Source organism: Pinus tabuliformis, chromosome X, assembly GCF_031772625.1.
Source record: "Pinus tabuliformis cultivar Carrire ecotype Pingquan chromosome X, CPIR1, whole genome shotgun sequence".
Lineage (NCBI taxonomy): Eukaryota > Viridiplantae > Streptophyta > Pinopsida > Pinales > Pinaceae > Pinus > Pinus tabuliformis.
In genome coordinates, this window is record NC_142308.1 from 1,118,303,419 (window position 1) to 1,118,330,509 (window position 27,091).

The following is a 27,091-nucleotide window of genomic DNA, read 5'->3' on the forward strand; positions in this document are numbered from 1 at the left end:
ATAGATATATCGATGAATTTTACTCACTTAAATTTCCTGTTAGTCTCCTCTAACCGCTGTTACTAAATTAAGTTTAAGTTGATTGTAGATTTCAAAATTCTAAATACTAAATGATAAAATCTAAGTCAAATTATAAGACTTTTATCTTGTTGTCGTAGAATTTTAAACAAACAAATTAGATCAGAAAATAACAGTAAACAATTTGATTTCGATCTCCGAAATATTTAGAATAAGGTATCAAGATAAGGATCACTCTTGTTGACTTGTTGCTCAATGTCAGTCTTTCCTCCCCAATACCAATCTTTGTCTCGCTATATAACACACAATTTAGGTTTTCCTGGCTGCAACAAGTCACCATTAGCAATGGCCTCTGTCAGCTTTAGGCTTGTACTTAGCACTACTATTACATGCTTGCTCTTCCTTGCAAGCAACAGTATTTTTGCGTCTACTGTTTCTTCAGAAGAAAAAACAAGTAGTAACCATTTCCAACTGCATACAACCACTGTTTTTGGTGGCCATGTAATCGACGATACTCGAGATGGAGAAGTGGCTGCAGAGATGGTGGACAGAGATGTCGACCTCAATTTCAATCATGCAATGTTCCATAGAAGAGTTGCAAGTAACTGCGAGCTCTTCTCTGGGGCGTGGATTCACGATGCCTCATATCCTCTTTATCCCGCTGGACAATGCCCTTACATGATTGAAGGAAGAGTAAACTGTAGGAAGAATGGAAGACCAGATTCTGATTACGAGAAATGGAGATGGCAGCCGAGCCACTGTTCGGTTCCCAGGTACTCAAAAGACAGTACACTCTGCCCCTTTTTCATTGTTTTCTTTCTTCTTATATGGTTTGCAAACATGGTTTTGCAGAGTTTGCTAGAGGACCGAGAATGCAAAAATATATATGAAATAGAGAATAGTTATGTGATATTGTAAATGTTGGTTTTTAATGGGGTTATTGGAGGGGATTGGGTAGAATGATTACTATTTTCTCATTTAGGTGATATGATGAATTATAATGTCTTATCATTGTAATATTGTATTAGCTATAAGTAGTCTAAATTCTTAAATGAATGAATATACATCTAGGCTATCTTGGTACAAGTAACTTCATTTTAGCGCTCCTCACCCCTCTCCACTTAGGTGACATGATGAACTATAATGTCTTATCATTGTAATGTTGTATTGGCATTCAGTTTTGTGAATTCTTAAATAAATAAGCTGATTTCTTTCCCTCTAGCTCTCGTTCTAACAAATAAACAACCTCACTCTAGCCATCCCTTGGTACCAACAACCCCACCTAAGTGACATGATGAATTATAATGTTTTAAGATTGTAATGTTGTATTGACTTTAAGTCTTGTGAACTCTCAAATAAATAAACTGATTTCTTTCGATCTTTCTTTCTGGCTAACAAATAAACAACCTCACTCTAACTCTCCATACAACTTTACTCCCTTTATACCAACAACCTCACTTTAATATAATTATTTTCATATAATTTCATATAATTCTCTATCTAACAGAAAAATTGATTTTTATTTTTATTTTTAACGATGTTGCTCAATATATATAGATTTAGATTTAAAGTTTAATGTTCGTGTTAATCGATTCAGATTCAACGCCAAAGATATGCTGTCGCGATTGAGGGGAAAGCGATTAATGTTCGTTGGAGACTCGCTAACACGAAGCCAGTGGGAATCCATGGTGTGCATGCTTCAAGTGGCGATTCCTAGCAATAAGAAAACTCTGGTTTATCAATCATCTCTAATAATATTCAAGGCCTTGGTAAACTGCTGCTGCATCTAGTCGTGTGTTCTATATATATATGTCGGCGCTTGCTTCTTTCTTTGACTTGGTTGGATTGTGAAGTTTTTTTCAACTGCAACATTTTGTTTTTTCACAAGGATTACAACGCCTCGGTGGAGTTTTTGTGGGATCCATTTCTAGTTCAGCAGAGTACTATTGGTGGGAAGAACATTATACAGTTGGACTCAGTTGGAGAAAATGGGCTCAGTTGAAGAACATTATACTGGAAAGGAGTCGACGCCCTGGTTTTTGAATCCTCACACTGGTGGTTGCATGCCGAAGGAGAATCGTAAGAAATGTTTTAGATATTTTTTACATTTTATTTTTATTTATTTTCCATGGAGGATAGAGTTTGTGTTGCTTTTAGGGTTTTTTTTTTTTCGGCATGGAAAAAGAAGAAGATATATTCATATTCCAAATGTGTATCTAAACATAATAATGCTACAGCATATATCAGCAGTTCAGAACTGATACGAGTCCATCTGACTCGAGGGTCAAACACACTGCCATCATTTTCAGTTATCATGTCTATATGCATTGTTCTAAACATATTTACATAATATTCAAAATGCAGAATAGTCTAATAGTTCAGTATGCAAGTCCTGTAAAAGACAAGATATTATGTGTAAGACACTATAGTGATTTAAAGACATAGACAACAAAAAAATTCCATTAGTAGAAGCAAAAATTGGATTTAGGAAGAAGTGGAATTATTTTGGTAGTGGGAGCACTCCGACATCTATGCAAAGGTCCCTTATCTTGATATGTATCCCATGCAGCTCATCCAGTGGCCTTTGCTTTGAAAGTCCATCCACAGCTTGATTGAAATCTCTACCAATATGTTCAATGGTAGAGTTTTTATGAGTATTCCAGAAATATGTAATTTGTTGCAGCCAACTTTGGAGAGTAGGTTTGTATATTTTTGCATGTTCTCTGACATAATCAATGATAATCTTGGAATCTCCGAATATGTGGATTTTAAAAATGTTCAAAAATTTAGAGTAATCCCCGTAATGCCATGGCTTCTGCCCTAGTGTTTGTGCAGTTGCCAGCACCCAGTGAACCCAAAAGCCCTGATTTGGTGAATGAAAGATCAAGAACCCACATCCACATCTACTTCTTTGTGATGCTCCGTCAAAAACACCAGTTGAATAATCTACTATCTTCGGACAAGATGGATTTTGTTTAGTATTTTTAGTTCCCATACCTGTTTGTATTCCAATACAGTGTATTTCTTTAATGGACTCCAGCACCTGTGCAGCACTTTCTCTGATAAAATATGTATATCTATATAAATTTTAGTAATCAAATGGTTATGCCCAGATGAGTCCCCGTACCATTGTTAGCTTACAGGAAGGGGTTGACAACATGGGCAAATTGGATATGTGCAAACCTTGATACAAACAGATCTCTGGTCTTCTACAGAACCACGTCCCCTGCACATGAGAGGTAACTGGTTACACAAATACAGCACAGTGTCTTGCTAGTTTTTCAGAATGATATATAATCAGTTATGAAAATATATTGCAGTTCAAGTGAATGGAATGAGAGAAATGGGCATCGATGTTACAACCAGACGGAACCAGTGCAAATAGTAGGATACAAACCTCCAGTGCCTCCTCAGGTGCCCATAGTAAAGCAAGTTCTACAGAAGACAAAGTTTCCTGTTACATTGCTGGACATTACAGGATTGACAGGGTTTCGCAAGGATGGTCACCCTTCAGTTTACAGCCCTGACTACAATTCTGACCAGAGGAAGAATCCAGATGAGTTTGGAGATTGTAGCCATTGGTGTTTACCAGGCGTACCTGATACATGGAACGAATTGTCGTACTACTCCTTGCTTTTCAAGGGTTTCGGTAGTGGATAGCTTTTTGTGCTGATTGCAAAAAGTTCAATACTAACATTTTGGGCTATCGACAGAATAATCTACCATGGTGAATTTTGTAACCAGTGGAGCCATTCTCTATTTTGCTAATTGAGTGGAAGTTGTTTTATAAGTTCTTGTTTTTCCCCATTTGTTTGTTGTGTAAGGCGATGTTGTTTTGCAAGGAACATGCTTCATTCAAAGCCACTGGTTACCACTTCTGTGAGAATGGTTAGGCCGGACAAAGATTGGAGGTCCCGGTTATAATTTCATGAAATTATGGTTATTGTCAAATATTATAATAAACTTTGAATTAGATCCCGTTATAATAGAATGAGTGCATGAGGAACATAAATAAAATTATTGTAAAAATGCATGCGAAAGTAATGTAAAATTTTTAAAATTATATTTGGGCAAGAAAGAAACAACTCTCAAGATAAGTAGGGAAAAGCCCTACCCAACAAATCAACAGTTATGAGGATTTGAATACCGCACAAAATAAATCTTCATTTAACAGCAAAGCAAATCTCTTAGACCAAACTTCTTCTCCCACTATCTTCAAAACGACAAACACAATAGATCGCCAAGGTAAGACACCAATGTCCCAAGAACCAGAGGAGATGAAGGAGATGCAAGATAAAGGAAGTTGGAAGACCGTAGAGAAAAAAAGAAAGCTATAGCACCAATCTCGCCAAGAAAGACGAGGAGCCAGATAATTAAAAACTAAGAAAATTATAGGTCCGATAGACCAATTTGGTCTCAGTGGTGGTCGTCATCATCATCAATTAATGTAAAAAAAGATTTGAGTTTTCTTATTTATATGTTTGAGTTTTTTAATTTATATGTTTTCTTTAGTACATATTTTTTAATTTTTTAATTAATGTAATACATTTTCTCGAATCTTAAGGAAGTAAGGAAATAAATGAAATAAAATATGAAATCAAATTGAATATTAAATTTTGCCAATAAAATGTGAGATATAATTTAATTAAAAAATAAATTAAGACTCTACGTATAGAATATTGAATTTTATGTAATAAGTAATGAAATTTGATTAATAATATATGATTATAAAATTGTAGATGAAAAAAATAACACTATTAATTAAATTAAAATGTAAAATAAAACATTAAATAGTAAAATCTTGTAATAATTAATTTAAATATTCAATTTATTATTTTTTAAATAAAAATAAAAATAAAAATAAAATTTTTTATTTTATTTATAAATAATTTATATAATAAATAAAGAAAAAATTATGATAAAAATTCTATTATTACTAATTTTAAATATTTTTATCGATATATATTTTTGAAGAGATAATTATGTTTTCCAGTATATAAAACAATAAAAACATGTTAAAAGTTACTTTAGTTGTTTTTTTTTTAAATCTTAAGAAATATTATTATTATTAATTTTATGAATGTTTGGGTTATCTTGGATTACCAATGGAATTAAAAAAAATAAAATTCTTGGGGACTTGGGGAAATAACAAATAGTACGGTGGTAGACATAGTCATTTAGAAAAGCCTCCAATAACGAATAGTCTAAACATAAAAAAAAATAATGAAATTAGGGTTTTTATGGTTATAATTTGACAGGTGGTAATCAAAACACTTTTGTGATAGCCCCAGGTTAAATTATTCCCCATTATTAAATAATTGTAATTGCACAAACTCTGAGAGATGGACACGAATTGTGGTTTGCTTGAGGTGGAGATCGCTTGAGGAAATGAGTAAAAATTCAATTCAATAAGTTGAGTGGGCAATAAAGATAACTACAAAGACAAGGATTGGCCTAGGTTTTCTTAGCCTCTAACAACAAGAATATAGGACAAAATTTTATCGAACTCACATGGTCACGTTGTCCAAGAGGAGTAGGCTGCATGGAGCTTGGAAAAATGATGAATGGTTTTGTAAGTTGGGGGACATGAATAAAGGAGATTTGAACATTTTTGAAGAAAGAAGGTTGACAAAAGACAATCGGGGATTTTTCCTACTGGTTGGGGTGTGCGATGGGGATAAAGATGAAGGAATGTGTTGTGAAGAGTGTTGTCAAGAGAATTGATGTAATATCCCTACCGTAAACTTCCATAGAAGCTCATTGTAAATATATTATTAATTCAATAATAAATATGTGGATAAGCCAAGAATAATTGTGAATGATTGGTCACTAAGAACCTGTTGACAGTGCTGGACCCGCAAGCATGTCAAGTGATCTCCTCGGTAAGAAGTCCTAATTAGACCTCAGACCATTTGGTGTAGGACTCCTAGTAGTGGGTTGTATGATAATGCCTTGACCGTGATTTCGTAGAAGCAAGTAAGATAGCCTTGTTGGTAGCAAGGGTGTGACAAATGCGGCAAGAAAAGGAAGGTGCATGAACAATTCTAACACACAAAGAGTGGGGTGAGTGCACCCCTTGGAAACCTGTGATAGCATGCAGATTGGAAGAGAACACATGAGCGCATATGAATCACAAACTGGAAAATAAGTTAGCTAACAATCGAAAGTGATGGTTAAACCAATAGCACATTTCAGTAAGATTCATACATACTTATACATAATAGTCCATACTTGCATGCGTAAGAAAACAAATACATATACCATTTAGAGTAAACAAGAGAGTTGGAATACAATATGACATATGAATGAAATGTGCTGGCTCTGTTATATTAATAAGTGTAAGTTCCAGTCATATAATACATCCATGTCCAACCACTTGTTTCGATAGCGAAATGTTACATCCACAAACGCCTACTCCAAAGAGATATACTAGCTTTGCGCAGTGGACAAGCCAAGGCATGTTACAATACTGTCCAAGCTCTCTCTAAGATAGTCTTATCGAAAGCGAAGCCCTTACAAAGAGTTATGAGGGACTATTTATAGCAAAGGGTGGGGTGGGCCTTGACATTCCCCTTTGTGACAGTTCATCTACCCTCATGACTCTTTATCTACACTATGACAGGTACATCCAACTATCGACACTTGAACTTACACTTGACAAAACGTTACATACAATCTGCAGATGTACCCATGTGAGACAAAATGGCTTGAGCAAGCTATGCAAGACATCGCTGACACTCGGACCGTTGTGGTGAGACCAACTCTTAGACATCCTTGTCATGTTCGATGGTGGCGAACTAATGCCAAGCTTGTTCATCCATGATGGTTTCCTTGTGCTCAATGGTGACATCTTGCTGAAGTGAACTCTTGCCTCTGTTGCATCCGGGTACACTCATATGGCTCCTCCATCCAACTCGTATGATAGCATGCACATGGTCGTCTTGGCTACGACCGAACCGACAACATGTTGATGCATAGTGTGTGCACTGATCTCCAAGCATGTGCTGGTGGCTGTGCACATCAGCTTGTCAAAATACATGTTCAGATCCAGTTGGACTTGCTTCTTTTCTTCACTCCAATGAGTGTGCCAAATGGGTGGGATCACATGCGTGCGCATAATGACATGCATGATGTTGAATTCCCTTACATGCAATCAACAACACTTCTCACCTTGCCTGCTCCGCGCCAGCTACTAGGATGGATCCATAACTTATACGGGCATAGTTTCATTCATCTGTGCATGTTGCGCCCCCTGTTGTACCTGTTCCTGTTGCAACTCATTCTCTTGTCTATGCAGCTCCTATTCTTCCTTGAGTTGCTGCTTCAACACATGCAACTCCTTCTCTGTTCCATTCTCTACCTTCGTGAGATATTCATGTCTCATCGTCACCTCACAGGCTTAATCTCCAAAGCTGCTTTCGTCATGAGTGGATCTGCTTTGAACTTACAACTTTGCTCTGCCTCTATGTTGTCAACAACCTTCCTGTTGCATTCGTTATGTGTAGGTGTGAAACCTTCTGCTGCTACTGATGGTGTTGCTCACTATGATGCCATTTCCATTGATCTTGATATCTTTGTCAATGAACAACTTGATGTCTTCGTGGATAGGCAAATTCATAGACACTTGACTGATTGCATCCCTAGTTGCACTCTTAACAATGTCTTTGACTCTGCTCTCCTGGAAACCATTGTACTTGTGCTGCTGATCAGGTGCTCATGTCCTAAGTGTCGGAAAATTCTCGAAATTTAAAGTGCTTAGAACTAGTTCAAAGTTGAATGACTGGAAAGTTCTCGTCTTCCCGATTCCGGTGCCGCAAACGGTTTGAAAAACGGTCACCGTATGAGGAAGTTATGGCAAAAAGAAGAATTTGTCCATAACATTAGAAATTTTAATTTTTCAAAAAAAAATTAAAAAAGGTGTCAGGCCAGGGTAACTCCAGAATGGTCAGAGAAAAACTGATTGCTTAATTCATTAGCTAACTATCATTTATATACATGAATGGAACGGATCAGTTCATCTTCTTGATGACTGTTCGCGTTCCAGTTCACCCATCTGTTGAGGATTAGGTGTCAACATTCCCCCCCTTAATCTGAAGGGATGTTGGTGAGTCCAAGCATCGTTCTGAATATTTCAAGCTTTTCTCTTCCAAGCGCTTTGGTGAAGATGTCTGCAATTTGCTCGTTTGTGGAACAATGATGGAGATGGATTGTTTTGGCCTCAACATGATGTCGGATCAGATGATATTTAGTATTGATGTGCTTAGTACGATCATGGAACTTTGGGTTCTTGGCCAACTTTATTGCAGAGGTGTTATCAATCATGAGTGGAGTTGATTGTACTTGTTTTACCTGCAAATATTCAAGAATTTTCCTGAGCCACACAATTTCTTTCGTTGCTTCAGCTGCTGCCACGTATTCTGCTTCTGTTGTGGAATCTACTGGAACTGATTGTTTGCGTGATCTCCAGGAGACAGCTCCTGATCCAAGACTCATAGCATATCCTGAAGTAGATACACCAGTTTCTTTGTCTCCATCGAAGTCTGAATCAGAGTATCCAATCAAGTTGAAGTCGTCCACCTGTGTATACTTGATTCCAAGGTTTTGAGTTCCCTTCAAGTACCTTAGAACTCTTTTTGCAGCAGACCAATGTCCCTCACAAGGCTTTTGCATAAACCTGGAGAGGATTCCTACAGCAAATGAAATGTCTGGTCTGGTAGTAGTGAGGTAGATGAGACTTCCTACAAGCTGTATATACTTTGTTGCATCCTCAAATTCCTTTCCTTCAATAGATGTGATCTTCAAGTTTTGTTCCATTGGAGTAGAAAGAGGATTGCACTCTGTCATGCCAAATCTGTTTAACAAGTCTCCAATGTATTTCTTTTGAGAAAGAAATATGGATTTTGGATGTTGGGTTACTTCAATGCCAAGATAGTAATGAACATAGCCCAAATCAGTCATTTCAAAACTTTTTCCTAATTCTTTCTTTATGGATGCAATATAGCTTTCATTGTTCCCTGTCATTAAAAGATCATCTACATATACCACAAGATATACAACTGTTTTGCCAACTTTCTTGACAAATAAAGTTGCATCATCAAGATCAAAATGTTTGAAGTTGAGTTTCAGAAGATGCTCAGTTAGTTTTTCATACCAGGCTCGTGGTGCTTGTTTGAGGCCATACAAGGACTTCACAAGTTTGCATACTTTATGTTCATGTCCTTTCACAACAAATCCTTCAGGCTGGGACATAAAAACATTCTCTTTTAGATCTCCATTCAAGAATGCAGTTTTTACATCCATTTGATGGACTTTCCAACCGTTCTGGGCAGCTAGTGCAAAGAGTGTCCGGATGGTGGCCCATTTTGCTGTGGGGGCAAAATTTTCCTCATAATCGACCCCTTCCTTCTGTGCAAAACCTTTTGCCACAAGCCTAGCTTTGTGCTTGTCAAGTGAGCCATCAGCTTTGTACTTGTTCTTGTAGACCCACTTGCAGCCAATTGGTTTGATTCCAAATGGAGGATCAACCAGCTTCCAAGTGTCATTCTTTATGAGGGCATCATACTCCTTCTGCATCGCTTCTTTCCATTCATCATGAGAAGCAGCTTCTTTGAAGGAAGTTGGTTCAAAATCTGTAGACAAGTTCAATTCACAATCATAAGTAACATCCATATCAACAGGTGAATTAGAGTCATCTACATCACCTCCATCTTGTCGGTTTGTATTTCTGGTTCCTGTTTTTCCAATTTCATCAGGATGAACACTTTCAAGTGTCTTTGTCATCCACTTTGGGGGACCTTTCTGAGATGGTCCAGGCTGCTCTGTTGATTGAGTTGGGACTGAATCGAGATTGAGTCTCCCAATTCTATCAATTACATCACTTAAAAGATCATCCGGTGTTGGAGTTTCATGCAAGGGAGATTGTTCTTCAGAAGAAGATTCCACATGTTGATCTAGTATAGGAATCCCCCCTTCAAGATGTGGAATATGATTATCAAACTCTTGAAATGATTTTGTTTTTGTGAATCTATCCAAGCGATCAAGTTGCCGCTCAACAACACTGTCAGATTTGGATGATTCAAGAAAAATGACATCTCTAGATACAACAAACTTTTTATTTACTTCATCATAGAGACGGTATGCTTTAGAGGTGTTTGAATACCCCAGGAAGATACACTTACGACTTCTAGCACCAAGTTTGTTTCTATGTACCTTTGGTATTAAAGCATAACAGGTGGAACCAAAGATCCTGAGATGTTTTACCGAAGGAACATGTCCATACCACAATTCATAAGGAGTTTTGTTTCTTATAGCACTAGATGGACATCTATTCTTTATACATGCAGCACATAGAACAGCATCAGCCCAAAACATTATCTTTGCATTTTTGAAGAAAATCATGGATCGTACCATATTCAAAATTGTTATGTTCATTCTTTAAGCGACACCATTCTGTTGAGGATTATAAGGCACAGTTGTTTGATGTTTAATCCCATGTTGGCGAAGATAGTGTTCAAATTCATTTGATGTATATTATTTTCCATTATCAGTGCGAATAGACCCAATATGAGATTGTGCATCATTTTCAATCCATTTATGAAAATTCTTGAATGTTTGAAAAGCATCAGATTTGTTCTTCAATAAATAAACCCAACACATTCTGGTGTAATCATCAATAAATGTCATGATATATTTATTTCCATTTGCAGAAGGAACAGGCATTGGACCACATAAATCTGAATGAATGAGTTCAAGCTTCCTATGTGCTCTTGAATGTGAATCATGAAAATACTGTTTGCTATGCTTTCCTAGAATGCAAGCATCACATTGCTTATGTTTTCTAGGAATGGTAGGCAAACCAGCAACACCATTTTTCTTCAACAAGCGGAGACTATCATAGTTTAAATGTCCAAATCTAGCATGCCATAATAAACTTGACGGAAGTGTACCTTCTTCATGATGAGAAATATATGAGAAATGTTGTGCATGAGTAGAGGTTCCTTGCAGTTTAAGAAGTCTTTCTTCTTCTATACCCCTCATGACAAGTGAGTGATCAGATGCCTTTCTTACCTCAAGCTTTCCATCAAACATATGAATGGAGTGACCTTGCTAGCGGATGTGGACCAGGGACAACAAGTTTCTCTTGAGCTGTGGGAGATATAGAACATGATCCAGAAGAAAGTCTGGAAGACCAGGCAGTTTAAGCTTGATTGTGCCAAGCCCTGATGGCTTGATTTTTGACTGATCTGCAAAGTATACTGCTCCATCAACATTGTCAGTGAAATCTTCAAAAAATTCTTTCCTATGAGTCATATGACAGGTTGCTCCTGAATCAAGCAACCAATCATTTTTCGAAGAAGCAAGTGAAGCATTAAACAAATCTTCATTTACTCCAATGTTACATTGTGCCTCAATATAGTGAGCGGATTCAGGTGCTTTACCTTTGTCTGTGTCATCAGTTTTACCTTTCTGCTGATTTCTTCTCTGCTCAATTTTGTCCCATGGTAGCTTGCATGTAGAAGCATCATGTGATCCATTTCGTTTGCAGCGAATGCAATGCAGATCTGCCTTTTCTGCTTGAGAATGTCTGCCCCCCCTGCCTCTAAAGTATCTTCCTCTTCCTCTTCGTCCACCTCTTCCTCTTGTAGAATCTTGAGCAGGATGCTTTTCTTTATGAGCAAGGCAAACAGTCTCTTCAGAAGATTCAGGGACTGTTTTCTTTCCAAAGGCTTTCTCTCTTTCAGCAAACTTTTTCACAAGAGACTCAAAGGTTATGTCTTTAAGATTTCCATTTGCTTGTAAAGACTCAAGATAATTGGAGTAGGTAGGATAGAGTGCTTTGAGAAAGGCAATAAGAGAGATATCCAGCTCAACCTTAGTGGATTTAATATCATGCATTATAGACTTTATTTCAGATGCAAGAGCAAGGGGATCATTATTTTTCAGTTCAAGAGTGAAGAGTTTAATCATGAGCTGAACAACTTCAAGTGCAGAATGTGAATCATAGAGTTCTTTCAGCTTTTGTAAAGCTTCAAAGGCAGTGGAATAGGATGAAATATGACGACTTACTTCTTCATTTACAGATGCTGCGATCAATGCATAGGCTTTGCTGTTCTTGTTTTCCCAAATGACAAGTTCTTTATCTGATGTAGGCTGCACAGGGTCTTTGTCTTCTTCTCCGACACACACTCCCTTCCACAACTCATTATAGATGAGGGTGTGTTTTACCATGTCAGGCCAGAAAGCTTTAAAATGCTAAGCCTACAGGTAATATTCACAACTGCATTAAGCACCCCGCTTCCTAGTACTAGGACTAGGATCGTATTAAAAGTTCCCTTATCTTCTCGACTTATCCTCTACAGAAAAAAAAAACAAGGCGTATTCTACAAAGAGGGCATGTCATATTCTGATAATCCAGAATCCCCTTCTGTCCACAAATGCAATTCCTCCACAACTATACTCTCCGCCCACTTACCCAAAAGACCTCAATACACTAATCTTTCTGCATGTGGTTCTACTGGAGCTCTCAGTCTTTTCAGCCCTAATGATGAACATGGCCCTTGAAAAACTCACGAACTCGGCCCTTATAAATCCACGAATTCGGCCCCTGCGAATACCATAAACTCGGTCTCAGTGCTGAGCAGCGCGGCCCTCACAAACTCGGCCCTTTCATTTTGGCCTCGGTAAATACCATACGCTCGGCCCTTTATTTAAGAGCAACGGAGTTTCAGTCAAGACGAAATTAAATGGAACAATAGCTTATAATGCATCCAATCCGGCCAGTGCAACAGTTGGGTCTTCATCACCAGATGCAGAACGCGAGAAAGAGAAGCTTTCTCAGGTTTCGAAATGTTTAGAAAGCACGGGAAGGTATTTCAAGCGGCTAGGAGGGTTAGTATGTGAACTTACCCCGAGAGTTTATTCGTTGATTGCTGCTACGGTATCCACATTCTCTCTTTTGCAAAACCCACCATATTTTCCTCCTCGGTCATCTCTTTTCATCAGAGACGCAACCCTGCAAATTTTTTTTGTTATAAACAATGTCGATATTGTTCCAATCCACAATGTGTTTACACATGCATATGAGGAGATAACGTATGTCAGTGGTATGGGAAGTCGAGTGGTAAAGGGCGCGCAGGTAAAATGGAAAGGCAGCGAAAAGGGCTCATCCACGTAGATTGCAACACGTAGCTCTCAATTGATGGTCGAAGGGAGAGCAGCACTCAGGACAGAGCGGCGCTCAGGAGAATGCAGATGCGCAGGATATGATGAGGCCGACAGTAAATGACAGAGATTTCATGAGGTAGCAAAAACGGATGCGCAGAGATTCAATGAGGTGCAGAGAATCACGCAGAGGACAGAGCGCTGGCAGAGGCAGAGGAGTTACAAGGCACACCAGAAAAAGGGACCTGGGACCTGTGCTCTGATACCATGTTAGGCCAGGGTAACTCCAGAATGGTCAGAGAAAAACTGATTGCTTAATTCATTAGCTAACTATCATTTATATACATGAATGGAACGGATCAGTTCATCTTCTTGATGACTGTTCGCGTTCCAGTTCACCCATCCGTTGAGGATTAGGTGTCAACAAAAGGAATATTCCGCCGGGCACGAAATCCGAGGCAACCATCAAACATTAATTGTAACTGCAGTTAAGTTGGCAGAATTTTGGCAGGAGCGCCAAATTTGGCGGACCCGCCATAATTGGCGGAGCTAACTGGAGTTAACTAAAGTTAGCTGGAGTTTTTCTAGGGGCAAACTGGAGAAACTTTAAATGGCCATAACTTTGGCTAGGAAAGTCGGTTTTGGACGAATTTTTTTTTTGATTTTGGGTATTTTCGACCTTCTGAAGCCATTGGTGCAGGTCTTACAGCTGTCTGAGGTCATTTTCAGAGGTTTTTGGAGCCGTGAAAGTTCTAGGAGCCACTAGGGCCCAGTTTTGTGAAGACTGTATAGGGTTGCAGGTATCCATTGGAGGTGATCCAATAGTCAATCCTGAAGGATTAAAGTGTTATGAATCCATTTTTACCATCTATTCCTCCTGTAGATGCTTCTATTCAGCTATATTTTCAATTTGAGCATTTAATAAAAACAAGGACAAGCCCGGTTGGGAGCTTTGGACCCAGCAGACGTAGCCCTGGAGGGGGTGAACTGCTTTATCAACTTCTTTTGCATTTGTGGTTGATTTATTTTGCATATCAAATTTGTTTTAATGTGCTAAACAGTAAAAGGAAATAACTCTACTATGCTTAAATGGGTCATGAACAGTTGAAAATTTCATGTGTTTTCTTTCTGCAAGACATGGAAATCTTTTAAACATGTTTAATTTTGAATTGAATACCTTGCAAACAAATTTCAAGTAGTTTCAAATTCAGATCAGCTGCTGAGAGACAGACGAACACCTGAGATGCCTGGAGACATAGAAACACTCATGGCAAGCAATCTGTCAGTCAAAAATAAAAAAAAACTTAAGAAATGACTTGCAACATACTTGTGTAATTGAATGTGAAGGTTGCGCGATTTCCGTCGGGAGGTCACGAGACTAATTACTGAAACTGCACAAGGCACAGTCCGGGCTGTCAGGTGGCTGACTAACTGCTGGAACTATGCAATGCACAGTCTGGGCTGTCAGGTGGCTGACTAACTGCTGGAACTATGCAATGCACAGTTCGGGCTGTCAGGTGGCTGACTAACTGCTGGAACTATGCAATGCACAGTCCAGCCTGCCCTGCCGAGGACTGAAATTTCACAATGCGTAATTTCAGTGAGCAGTGACATGTAACTAGCAAACTACATTGCGCAGTTTCTCAGGCCAGTAGGACACTACCTCCAAGAATTGCGCAATGAAAGCTTGGAGGTCAGTGTTGGGCCAAGCTTGCATAATTTCTAGAGGGAAGGTAGAGCCTTCGCTTATGGAAATGCACAATGCTAGCCGGGCAAGGCACGGTCTGGGCTAAGGCAACCCAGTTCGACTGACGGGCGACTGAAAAACATGGGAAGTCTGAATGCATGGTGAGATGAGTGAAAAAAAGAGTGAATGATCATACATGAAAACAACATATGCATGATTCAGAAAATGGGAAATCATGCATGTGTGTGAAGCGAGTCGCTGCAACGACGACTGTTCGTACAAAAATAGTGTCATGCATGTGACAACAGCGAGTTGCGAACGAAAATTGAAACGGTGCTTCCACATGCTAACACACATTAAAACGACAACAATCGTTCACTGAAATCAAGCAGACAACACTCACATAAAGTGAAACACAAAAAACAATAGAAATGCATCGCAAGACATGCAAAATAGGCTTACCCCGAAACAACTGAGTTGAATGTGCCGGCAACTCCTAGATGCAATGTGGGATGTCATAGCTGCAAGGTCGATGTGAGGAATGACCTTTGCAGTTTCCGGTTGATGAGTTTTGATAAAATCAAGGTTGTGACGGGCATGCCACAAATTTAGGAAAAGCGACACTTGACGGGAGGTTTTTGAAATGATCCTTGCATGTAACCTCCAGCTGCTAAAGATAGATCCCTGAATCAAGGGATGCCCTTACATGCTGCACTGGGATAAGTAGTCCATGCATGCAAATTAGTTTTGCTTGGTCCTTGGTGGCACCGTTCAACCTAATGGCACATGCAACAGTTTGCTCAGCTGAGGGGAAAAAATGCGCATTTCTGGGAGAGATCTGGGCTGGCTGCCCAAAGGGATTGCTCAATTTCTAGGCAAAGCAGCTGACTGCTTGATCCAGGTGGATGTTGGTGGCCACCCACCTATCCCACTTAGACCCCCACAAGTGTCTCTTTTAGTTTTTCAGTTTCCGTAATTATAGCACAATTTACTATTTTTAGTAGTTTTTCGGGTCCTAAAATTTTGAAGCCGTTTTGATGCCCTAAACGATGTTTTTTGGGAAATCTAGGAGCAACATGGGTTCATGGACTGGTGTTTCTCTTCCCAAAGTTGTAGTGCTTCGATAAATATTTCTAACGAGCTATTGTACGCGTCAAATGGAGATCATATGCCAAAGTTACAACCCCAAGAAGTTGATGTACCAATTTACCTAAACGGGGCCCACAATTTGGCATTTCATCTTGTAGGGTTAGGTTTTTGGATGTTGAGGGTTTTCCATTGTTTCTCATCAATAAATAAGCCTTCGAGCCTCATTGTAACACAGTTCAGAGGCATGTAGCTGCTACATCTCTTCTCAGAGATAAGCTACCATCGCCCTAGCTGGTTTATTTCCATTTCTGTTTGTAAGCATATTTTAGTATTTTACATTAATGAAATGAAGTATTATTTCCGCTGCATCTCTGTGTTTATGGTTATCTCTGTAATTTGTTGCATTCCTGTTTAAATCCGGATTAGTGGTATCAGAGAGATCTGCTTTTTGTCTATTTTTCTTTGCATGTCCCCAATGAGGTCGAGATATAAGGAGTTAGGGCTTGAACTGGTCGAACCTTTGCAAGACGAGCCTCGCAAAACCCGGCGACCTCCCATGGTGGATGAAAAGAAAGACGAGGGGGCAGGAGATCCTATCAAAATCTTGCTCAAAGAAGCCCTCGAGTGGCAAAGGAACACGATGATGGACAACTTTGCCTAGATCCTTCAGTGCCTACCTAGAGGCGACGCATCGACGTCCAATAGCTACTCTGGAAATGCCACACCCTTTAAGGTACAAGTTGATTTTGAAATCCCCATCTTTGAGGGTCAAATAGATGCAGATGCCATAGATAAATGGTTAAATTTGCTATAAGGGTATTTTTCTGTTCATGATTTTTTGAGTCGGGAAAGATTATTTTCGCTCTTCTCAAAGCATCCTCCCATGTCAAGCACTGGTGGGAAACCTACTGCAAGTAGAAGGATGAAAGTATGGGCTCACTCTTTTCAGCTGCACCCACTTGGAATTCATTCCGAGATGCCATCAAGGAGCATTAATACCCTGTCAAAAGCTACGAGGACAAATACATAAAGTGGACCATGCTGTGGCAGGGAAGGGACCAAGATGTGCCGGAGTTCACAAACATTTTTCATACCCTTCACATACAGTTGGGTATCAAGGATTCCAAGATGCATTTGGTACTCAAATACCATGGCTACCTACACAGGTACATCTAGGAAAATATGGAGTTCCTGAACATCTCCTCTCTCAGCACGATGTACCGATACATTGTCAAAATCGAGTAGAAGTTTAAACAGAAGAAGCAAGACTTTGGATCTGCAAATCCGAAGCAAAGGAAAGGCTTCCCCAAGTTGCAAAACTAAGGACAAAGCCAAGACGGGGCAACCCAAGACAACCCGTCGAAGCCGCAGGAAAAGAACAACACCACGAAGTTAAAGAAGGACAGAAGAAAGTGGTGTGAGTTCCACAAGAGTCCCACTCATAACACAAGCGAGTGTCAGACCAAGCAGTCGTTGGTGGCCGAGTTGAAGGCTTCGGAATCAGTTGTATGTTCCAACCCTAAGTCAAAACTCGACAAGGGGAATGGCAAAGGGAAGTAGATCATTGATATGGATCCCATCGCCACTGTTGCCACCGCCAAGATCCAGAAGAATGAGCCCGAAGATCCAGAGTAGGGGGAAGCGTCTTTTCCACTCACAAATGTGGGTGAAGGGTTCTCCGCTACAATTCATTGTCGACAGTGGTAGCCAAAAGAACCTCATTTCAGTAGAGGTTGTGAAGCGGTTGGGCCTACCTATTACACCACACCCACAGTCATACAGTATCGGGTGGCTTCACAAAGGACAAGATCTCCAAGTCTGGCAGCAATGCCACCTTCCCTACACCATCAAGCCCTTCACAGACGAGGTATTGTGTGATGTTGCACCACTTGATGTTTGTGATGTCTTATTAGGCCAACCATACTTATGAAGGCGACATTCTGTGTATGATTCAAAGCCTTGCGCTATTATTATTTCTTTGGGTAATTCATTATACAGGATACCGGAGGTAGCCCCATCTATCACCACCTCTTTGAGCACTGCTAAGAAATGCAGCAAGCTCATCTCCTAGACTAGGAAATTCATTTTCTATCTGGTTCTCCCGTAAAGTAAGGGGAAGATCGTTGCCACATCCATGACCCTAGCGAAGGGTTCCTCCACGCAGCAGTAGCAGCAGAGGGATACGGTCATGAAAGAACACAGGAACAACTTCTCCTCACCCATAGGGGCACCACACAAGTTTCAAGTGGGCGACAAAGTTTGGTTACATATGTAGAAAGAACGCCTTACAAGAGCCCATCAGAATCTCAGACCACTCCGACATGGTCCTTACAGCATTACCAAGGCCGTGGGAAACAATTCTTTGGAGCACAACATTCCTCCATTCTTTTTCCTGCACCAAGTGTTCAATGTGTACCTCCCTCGACCATGCTTCCCACCATTACTGGACACATCCGAGATTGCAGAACAACTCACAAGGGACCATGTTCAGCAAATGGAGGAACTCAACGCAATGGGGACCATTGCTTCCTAAGGGGGGAGGAATGATCCAGGTGGATGTTGGTGGACACCCACCTATCCCACTTGGACCTCCACAAGTGTCTCTTTCAATTTTTCAGTTTCCGTAATTGTAGCACAATTTACTATTTTTAGCAGTTTTTCGGGTCGTGAACTTTCGGAGCCGTTTTGAGGCCCTAAACGACATTTTTTGGGAAATATGGGAGCAACATGGGTCCATGGACCCATGTTGGACCCATGTTGATCTTCTTAGAGTTGTAGTGCTCGAATAGATCTTTCTAACGAGCTATTGTACGCATCAAACGGAGATTGTATGCCAAAGTTACGACCCCAGGAAGTTGATGTACCAATTTATCCAAATCGGGCCCACAGTTTGGTGTTTCATCTTGTAGTTTTAGGTTTTTGGATGTTGAGGGTTTTTCGTTGTTTCTCAACAATAAATAGGCCTTCGAGCCTCATTGTAACACAGTTCAGAGGCATGTAGTCGCCACATATCTTCTCAGAGATAAGCTACCATCGCCCTAGCTGGTTTATTTCCATTTCTGTTTGTAAGCATATTTCAATATTTTACATTAATGAAATGAAGTATTGTTTCCATTGCATCTTTGTGTTTATGGTTATCTCTGTAATTTGTTGCATTCCTGTTTAAATCCGAATCATTGCTGCACAAAATCGCGCAATTTTTGGGTTGAGCAGTCCTGCCGGGAGGAATTGCGCAATTTTTCCAGTGAACAGTGACAGGCAGATTTGCACAATTCTAGAGCCCAGTAGGCTGTTAGATAGAACTACACAATTTCTAAAAGGAAGGATGGTTTCCCTCCAGAATTGTGCAATTTCTTGAGGGAGCTGCTCAGCTTGTAGCTAGACCAAGTCTGGAGAAACAACTTGTGAGGGGGATGCAACAAGCTCTGATGCATAGGCTGGCATTCTGCAAGAAAATCACTAAAGCTTGTGTACTTGACAAGGAAAGACATGTTTCTGTGAAAGGTTGGTAGGGAGGCTCCAAAACAAAGCTAAGGGAAATTTTGGAGGGTGGTTGTAGCCGCTACAACACTTGGCGACACACTGGTAGAACTTCAAGTCTCTGAATGGACCTTGTTCATGAAAAGCAAGTGTAAAACCTCCGAAAGTATTTTTCAGTTCTCAGTTTGTCTTGGTTTCCACACTTGCTTGATTGTAATGTAGCATCTACCAAGATCTTGGTAGTCAACACAGTTGTTTCAATTGGGGTTGAGGGGTTTATTAGTGCACAAGCAGTATAGTCGTTAGAGTCTTAGTTTCATCTTTGGTGTTGCTCCGCTACCAGCAGGCTTGGATAGCACCTTGACGGAGTCACGCAGGAACACAACCATCGCTCCACTGCTAGTGAGCCTAGTCAGTACCCGGACAGAGTTACTTGCATCACCTCTCTATGCAAGAAGCCTTTCTCTTCTTTCACCTAATTCATTTTTCAGTTTTGAAAATTTTCACTCTTCATTTTTTTATTTTTCATTTTCATAACTATGCATAGCACTTATTCATTTCAGAGGCAGAAGAGGGATCCAGACTTATTGAGAGCAGAAGAGGTCATTCCTTTAGAGAAGTAGTTTATTATATACCTCTGACGTGATTGTTAAGGTTTTCGCCGTCACCTTACTCTACTTGACTGAGCTACAAAAGGGTGATCTAAAAATGGGGCACTTAGGCTTCTTGTCTAACTTACAAGAACCTCTCCCACTTCCAAAGCTTATTTATTCCCAAGTCTTTATGATTAACCAATGCGGAATTAAATATGTGCTTGAAAATAAGGTGTATGATTATACCTGTTTTAGAACTGTTTATGTGCTTTTAATATTCTGTTGTTATGCTGATACAACACATATATAACAGTAAACAATGTAGCAATAAAACAAAACACACAAAACAACAATTTAATTAGGAGTTCACCCAAAACTCTTGGGCTATGTCTCTGTGAGCTCTAGTCAAAATGACTAGGCTCTCTGGGATTATGGTAAAGCCCTTTTACAAGCTCCCTGGCTCAAACCCATTGGTTTTACACAAAAACAATGGGTTTAGACACCATTTTATCCCTGGCTCTTGAAGCTCTCGGCTCTCTGGCTCTCAACTCTGGCTTTGGCTCTCGGCTCTGGCTTTGGCTCTTGGCTCTGGCTCTTGGCTCTGGCTCTTGGCTTTGGCTCTGGCTCTTCGGCTCTGGCTCTGGCTCTGGCTCTTCAGCTCTGGCTTTGTTGTCTCTCTGCAGCTCTCTGGCTTTTCACTTGACCTCCAAGTGACTCCCTCGGTTGCTCTGCACATTCACTTTTGCTCCCTCGACCTCTTTTTTCTTCTGCCTTTTTTATTTCTGTGCTCCTGCTCTCAATTGAGCTCTTTCTGCTCTGGTTCACCTTATATTCTTGCTTTGGCTTCACTTTCTGCGTCACTGTCTCAACACCCTCTTCTGTCTCTGTCATTCTCTGGCTTTAAGCCAATCGGCGCTGTCCATTCGTTTCCTTTTCTGGGCTCTCTGGCTCTCGGCCTCTGTTCTCAAATCCCCCTCTGAGTGTTAGCAATCATTGCTAAATGCCTTTCAGGGATGGTGGCCACTTGTTCTGCAATGAAAGGGACCATCAGGCCTTTGAAATCCCCAAAAATGGTGTTCTCTGTTTACACAGAGAAACACTATAAAACACAGGAAAAATCTGCCAATTCACTGTTTATCGAACTTCAAATATTATGAATTCTACCTTATATTCCATCAGGTCTACCTTTCAAATTGCTATCACTTGTCACAAATGCCCATTCCATGGTTTTCCCTTTGTATTTGAAAAATACATTAAAACACTAAAATACCGACAAATGGCTTTATGGCAAACTTCAAATACTATACAGTAGCATTTATAAACCCTTTTGGGTCCGGATTCATTGTATCGGGCGCATTCCTTTTGTATTTTGTTTATTTAACGAAACACAATTTTACATTGAAAAACACCTTTTTACGGACTTCAAAATATATATACTTTGACCCATAAGACCCGTCGGGTCCGGCTTTATCGCAAGTCACGTATGTATCAGCCCCCGCTCTTTTATATCGTTCCGATGCGATATTGCGATATCGCAATCACATAGTCCCAGGGTCTTTCCATATGGCATGGCCTATGCCAACGCCGATTGTGATCCGCCGATATCGGTGATCGCAATATCGCTCGGCGCGGGGTCCCGCCTTAAGCCCCATGCCACCGCCGATGCCGATCTGCTGATATCGGCAATCGGCATATCGCATTGGCCCTGGGGGGTCCTCACCTTATGTTATATGCCCATGTGCCTTCCTCCGACTCGATTTTTCGAGGATTGGAAATTGGGGGTTTCTTCCCCTTTTCGCTTAAGTCCACCTTTGACCTGCTTTGATGCGATTTTTCTCCATAAAGCCTTTTAGGCCATTTTTTGAAGATTTGCCTCTTTTTCCAAAGAACAAAGGGCATCTTCTTTCTGCAATACATTCTGCATACTAAGTCCATTTTTTCCCATTCAAGTTGCAGGAGATTCAGAATGAGACGATCTCTGCAATGGGGCCATTTCCAAGAACTTCCTTGGACTTTCATTTTTCCTCTGTGAGGAACATTTAGACTTAGGAGTTTATCCAAAATTCATTTTGGATCATGCCTTCCCACTAAAATAACTTTTGGTCTCCAAAAGATTGACATACTGATATGAACAGTACCTAATAGTAACAACACCCTCTTCTTCCAGCCTACATACACTTGCTTTACATAGTGCCTCTGAACCAAAGCCTTTGACCACTTTCCTTCCTGGATATGCTAGTCCTCCTGGGAAGAGCTGCCTTCTTCTTTGCCTTCCTGCAAAACTCCTGCTTAGATGGTCATAGAAGGTAGTTTGAACTTCTCTACCTTGATCATTGATCCAAGGTGGCTCAAACAAATATGAAGTACATTTTCTCCACAAAACTTTCATTTGTACTTGTTTGACAAGCTGTCAACAACAACTGTTAACAACAACAAGAATACAGACAACAACTAGATGGACTAAACTCCTGCTTCAACAAAAGAAATAGATTTCACATCTTGTGAACACCTCCATGTCTTACATCTACATACAAATTATGGACTAGACAACAAGCCCACAAAACATGCCTTTAAAACAAATGATCCTTCAAGTCAAGCATGTAGAAAAAGACCATTAGGACTCTTTTCAAAAGAAGAAACATTTCATCACTATCTCCATCTTGGAGACCAAATCAACTTCTCCCAAGTCAACATTGCACCACATGCATGTCAAAGAAATCAACCGTACAAGTTAATTACACATACATGTTCAAAACAAGGAAAACATCAACATCCCTGTGTTTGTGCACATCATGCTTATGCATGCATTTCATCCTTCAACTTTCACTTAAGCACACTGTACTTTCAAAGATGAAATGAAATATAATGTTGCAACAACAAAGTGAGTCTCCTACTCAACCTTTTTCCATTCACCATCTTGGTAGAAACCTGCAACTTGCATCTCATCAACAAAGAAATGCAAATAGATGCATCAATAGACATGCAACCTTAATTGGAAAAGAACTCTAACCATTTCTTACCAATCCAGTTCAAAGGTCTTTCCTTTGTCTGCACATCAGCATCAACATGTGAATCATTCTGAAGCACATCATCCATGGAAACTTCATTTCCATTTCTGCCATCTTCTCTTTCCACTTTCTTCAGCTTTTGTGGAAGCATTGTTGGATTCAGAGTCCAACACCTTTTAGCAAGATGCCCTTGCTTATGGCAGTAAGTGCAACATATGTGCATCCCTTTGACAACATGATTTTCCTTGTCCAATGGACCTTTGGCTCTTTGCTTCTTTTCCTTCAAAAGTTTCCTGTATGTGGCCATTCTCTTCCAACATCTAGAAACATGATGGTTATCCAAACTACAAAAGGAACATGCAATTCTTTTCCCATGCTTATGTGGAAATTTACCATGCTTTACAAAATCAAAAGGAATATGATTACAACCAGATTTATACCTGCCTCTTTCACCTTTATTGCCTTCATTAGGAGGTGAAGTAAATGAAGAAGTGGCTCCATTTGGAACACCATCAATCTCTTCAAGGCTATTATAGTTTTCACAACTCTCTGGTTCAAGTGTGTGCTTCTGAACACCTGCATCCTGCAAGTGATGTTTCAAGCTATTGCATTCCTCTTGAACGCAATCTTCAAACTCTGCATAGCAACCCCTTCTTGGAGCTATTTCAATGGCCTTCATGACAGCTTTGGAACTCTCTCCATAAGATTGTCCATAGCCAAGACCCAAATACTTAGGCCTTCCTCAACCATTATTGGTTCAACAATACCTTGTGCATGCTTTCCCAAGCCCTTTCCTTCATAGCCCATCTTGGACATTAGCTTGGAACCTATGCCTTTAGTATGTTTTTCAAAAGAACCAATATAAGCATTCTTAGAAGAATTTGAAGACAAACTAGAATGGTTTACCTCTTCTTCAAGCTAATACTTGACCAAGGATGCTTTGGCAACAAAGAGCTGTGACTCCAACTCATGCATCCTTTTCAGGTTCAGATTTGCAATATGAAGTTGCCTCTCCATTTCTTGTAGTCTGTCGGAAAGCAATTGCTTCTCTTCCTTCATGGAATTCAACTGCTCTCTAAGTATGCTGCTCTTCTTTCAATCCTCATACATTTCTCTCACCTTTTCCATCATGATGAACAAGTCTTGCTTCAAGTCTCCATCAAAGAGTCTTGTGATGAAGAAAGAAGAATTCGAGGAATTACTTGTAGAAGTTGTCATTATGCCAATGAACAAAAGAACTTCAAACAAGATTAATAAAGAGATTATTTAAGCAACCTTTTGCAACAAACCTCTTGTGCTTCAAGGATTGCCTTGAGGTCCTTCTTGTCCTTCCTGGACTACAAACTCAAACAATAGTCAGTCTGCAAACAAGCATACAATCAACCTTTGACTTTTTAAACACCTTTCAGACAAGAAATCTTTGCCCTGTCAATCGAGCATTCTGATATAACCTTCTTTGAAGGTGGGGTTAACCAATCTTAAGCTCTGATACCACCTGATCTAAAAATGGGGCACTTAGGCTTCTTGTCTAACTTACAAGAACCTCTCCCACTTCCAAAGCTTATTTATTCCCAAGTCATTATGATTAACCAATGCAGAATTAAATATGTGCTTGAAAATAAGGTGTATGCTTATGTCTATTTTAGAATTGTTTATGTGCTTTTAATATTTTGTTGTTATGCTGATACAACACATATATAACAGTAAACAATGCAACAATAAAACAAAACACACAGAACAACAATTTAATTAGGAATTCACCCAAAACTCTTGGGCTACATCTCTGTGAGCTCTAGTCAACTCGACTAGGCTCTCTGGGATTATGTTAAAGTCCTTTTACAAGCTCCCTGGCTCAAATCAATTGGTTTTACACATAAACAATGGGTTTAGACACCATTTTATCCCTGGCTCTTGAAGCTCTCAGCTCTGGCTCTGGCTCTCGGCTCTGGCTCTGGCTCTTGGCTCTGGCTCTTAGCTCTGGCTCTAGATCTTTGGCTCTGGCTCTAGCTCTCTGGCTCTAGCTCTGGCTCTGGCTCTTAAACTCTAGCTTCTTTGGCTTTCTGCAGCTCTTTGTCTTTTCACTTGACCTCCAAGTGACTCCCTTGGCTACTCTACACATTCGCTTTTGCTCCCTCGGCCTCTTTTTGCTTCTACCTTTCTGCTTTTTGCGCTCTTGCTCTCAATTGAGCTCTTTCTGTTTTGGTTCACCTTAGCTTCCTTCTTTGGCTTCACTTTCTGCATTCCTGTCTCAGCACCCTCTTCTGTCTCTTTCATTCTATGGCTTTAAGCCAATCGACGCTGTCCATTCGTTTCCTTTTCTGGGCTCTCTGGCTCCCGGCCTCTGTCCGCTCAAATCCCCCTCTGAGCATTAGAAATCATTGCTAAATGCCTTTCAGGGATGGTGGCCACCTATTCTGCAACGGAAGGGACCATCAGGCCTTTGAAACCCCCAAAAATGGTGTTCTCTGTTTACACAGTGAAACACTGTAAAAAACGGGAAAAATCCACTAATTCAATGTTTATCGAACTTCAAATATTATGAATTCCGCCTTATATTCCATCGGGTCCGCCTTTTAAATTGCTATCACGTCGCAAATGCCCGTTCCGTGGTTTTCCCTTTGTAATTGAAAAATACATTAAAACACTGAAATACCGACGAATGGCTTTATGTCGGACTTCAAATACTATACAACGACATTTATAAACCCTTTCGGGTCCTGATTCATCATATTGGGCGCATTCCTTTTGTATTTTGTTTATTTAACAAAACACGATTTTACATTGAAAAAACGCATTTTTACGGACTTCAAAATATATATAATTTGACCCATAAGACCCATCGGGTCCGGCTTTATCGCAAGTCGCGTATGTATCGGCCCCCTCTCTTTTATATCATTTCGATGCGATATTCCAATATCGCAATCACATAGTCCTGGTGTCTTTCCATATGGCATGGCCTATGCCAACACCAATTGTGATTCGCCGATATCGGTGATCACAATATTGCTCGACGTAGGGTCTCACCTTAAGCCCCATGCCACCGCCGATGCCAATCCACTGATATTAACGATCAGCGTATCACATCGACTCGGAAGGTCCTCACCTTATGTTATATGCGCATGTGCCATCCTCCGACCCAATTTGTCGAGGATCAGCAATCGGGGGTTTCTTCCCCTTTTCGCCTAAGTCTGCCTTTGACCTCCTCCGATGAAATTTTTCTCCATAAAGCCTTTTAGGCCATTTTTTTGAACATTTTCCTTTTTTTCCAAGAACAAAGGGCATCTTCTTTCTGCAATAACTTCTGCATACTAAGTCCATTTTTGCCCATTCAAGTTGTAGCAGATTCAAAACGAGATGATCTCTGCAATGGGGCTATTTCCAGGAACTTCCTTGGACTTTCATTTTTCCTCTGTGAGGAACCCTTAGACTTAGGAGTTTATCCAAAATCCATTTTGGATCAAAGGGTTAACCCGAAAACAACTGACTAGAGTAGGTGACACTAGTTAGCATGCAAGCGTTGTGTTTTCACCAAGGTTCCCTTTGAACTTTTTGTATTTTCGATCGACGTATCATGAACCAAAAGTAACAAGTTATTCATATAAAGGGAGGATGATAGATAACCAAGTGGTAATAGCTGCACAAGGCCTCTTGTACTTTACCCAACTTGTTCCAAGAGTCACGCATGGTTTCATGCGAAACTAACCTATGAACAAAACAAGCAATCAAACAACAAAGCAAAGTAGAAGCAGAAATGAAAACAAAGCGAGTAAGAAAACAAACAAACATGCAAAGAAAGAAAGCAAACAAGCATGCAAATAAACAAATTGAAAGAAAACACTACTCCTACTCCTAAGCTAACAGTGCATGGGTCATATCACATGAAGTGATACTTCCAATGCATCCACTGACACATTGGTTGACCCATGTTGGTGAAGGCATGGTTCGCGAACAACACAGTTGTGCGAACCAGTAGATGTGAAAGATTACAAGCGTCCACAGAACAAAAATGAGTGAAAACGCATGACATGCACTCTGTGGACTTTCCATGGTGTTGT

The 27,091-nt window shown here is 40.1% G+C and overlaps 1 pseudogene; it reads left to right on the plus strand.

The window, feature by feature from the left end:
- Positions 1 to 363: 363 nt before the first annotated feature.
- LOC149143751 (protein trichome birefringence-like 36) lies at positions 364 to 3,678 on the plus strand (annotated as a pseudogene).
- The last annotated feature ends 23,413 nt before the right edge of the window (positions 3,679 to 27,091 follow it).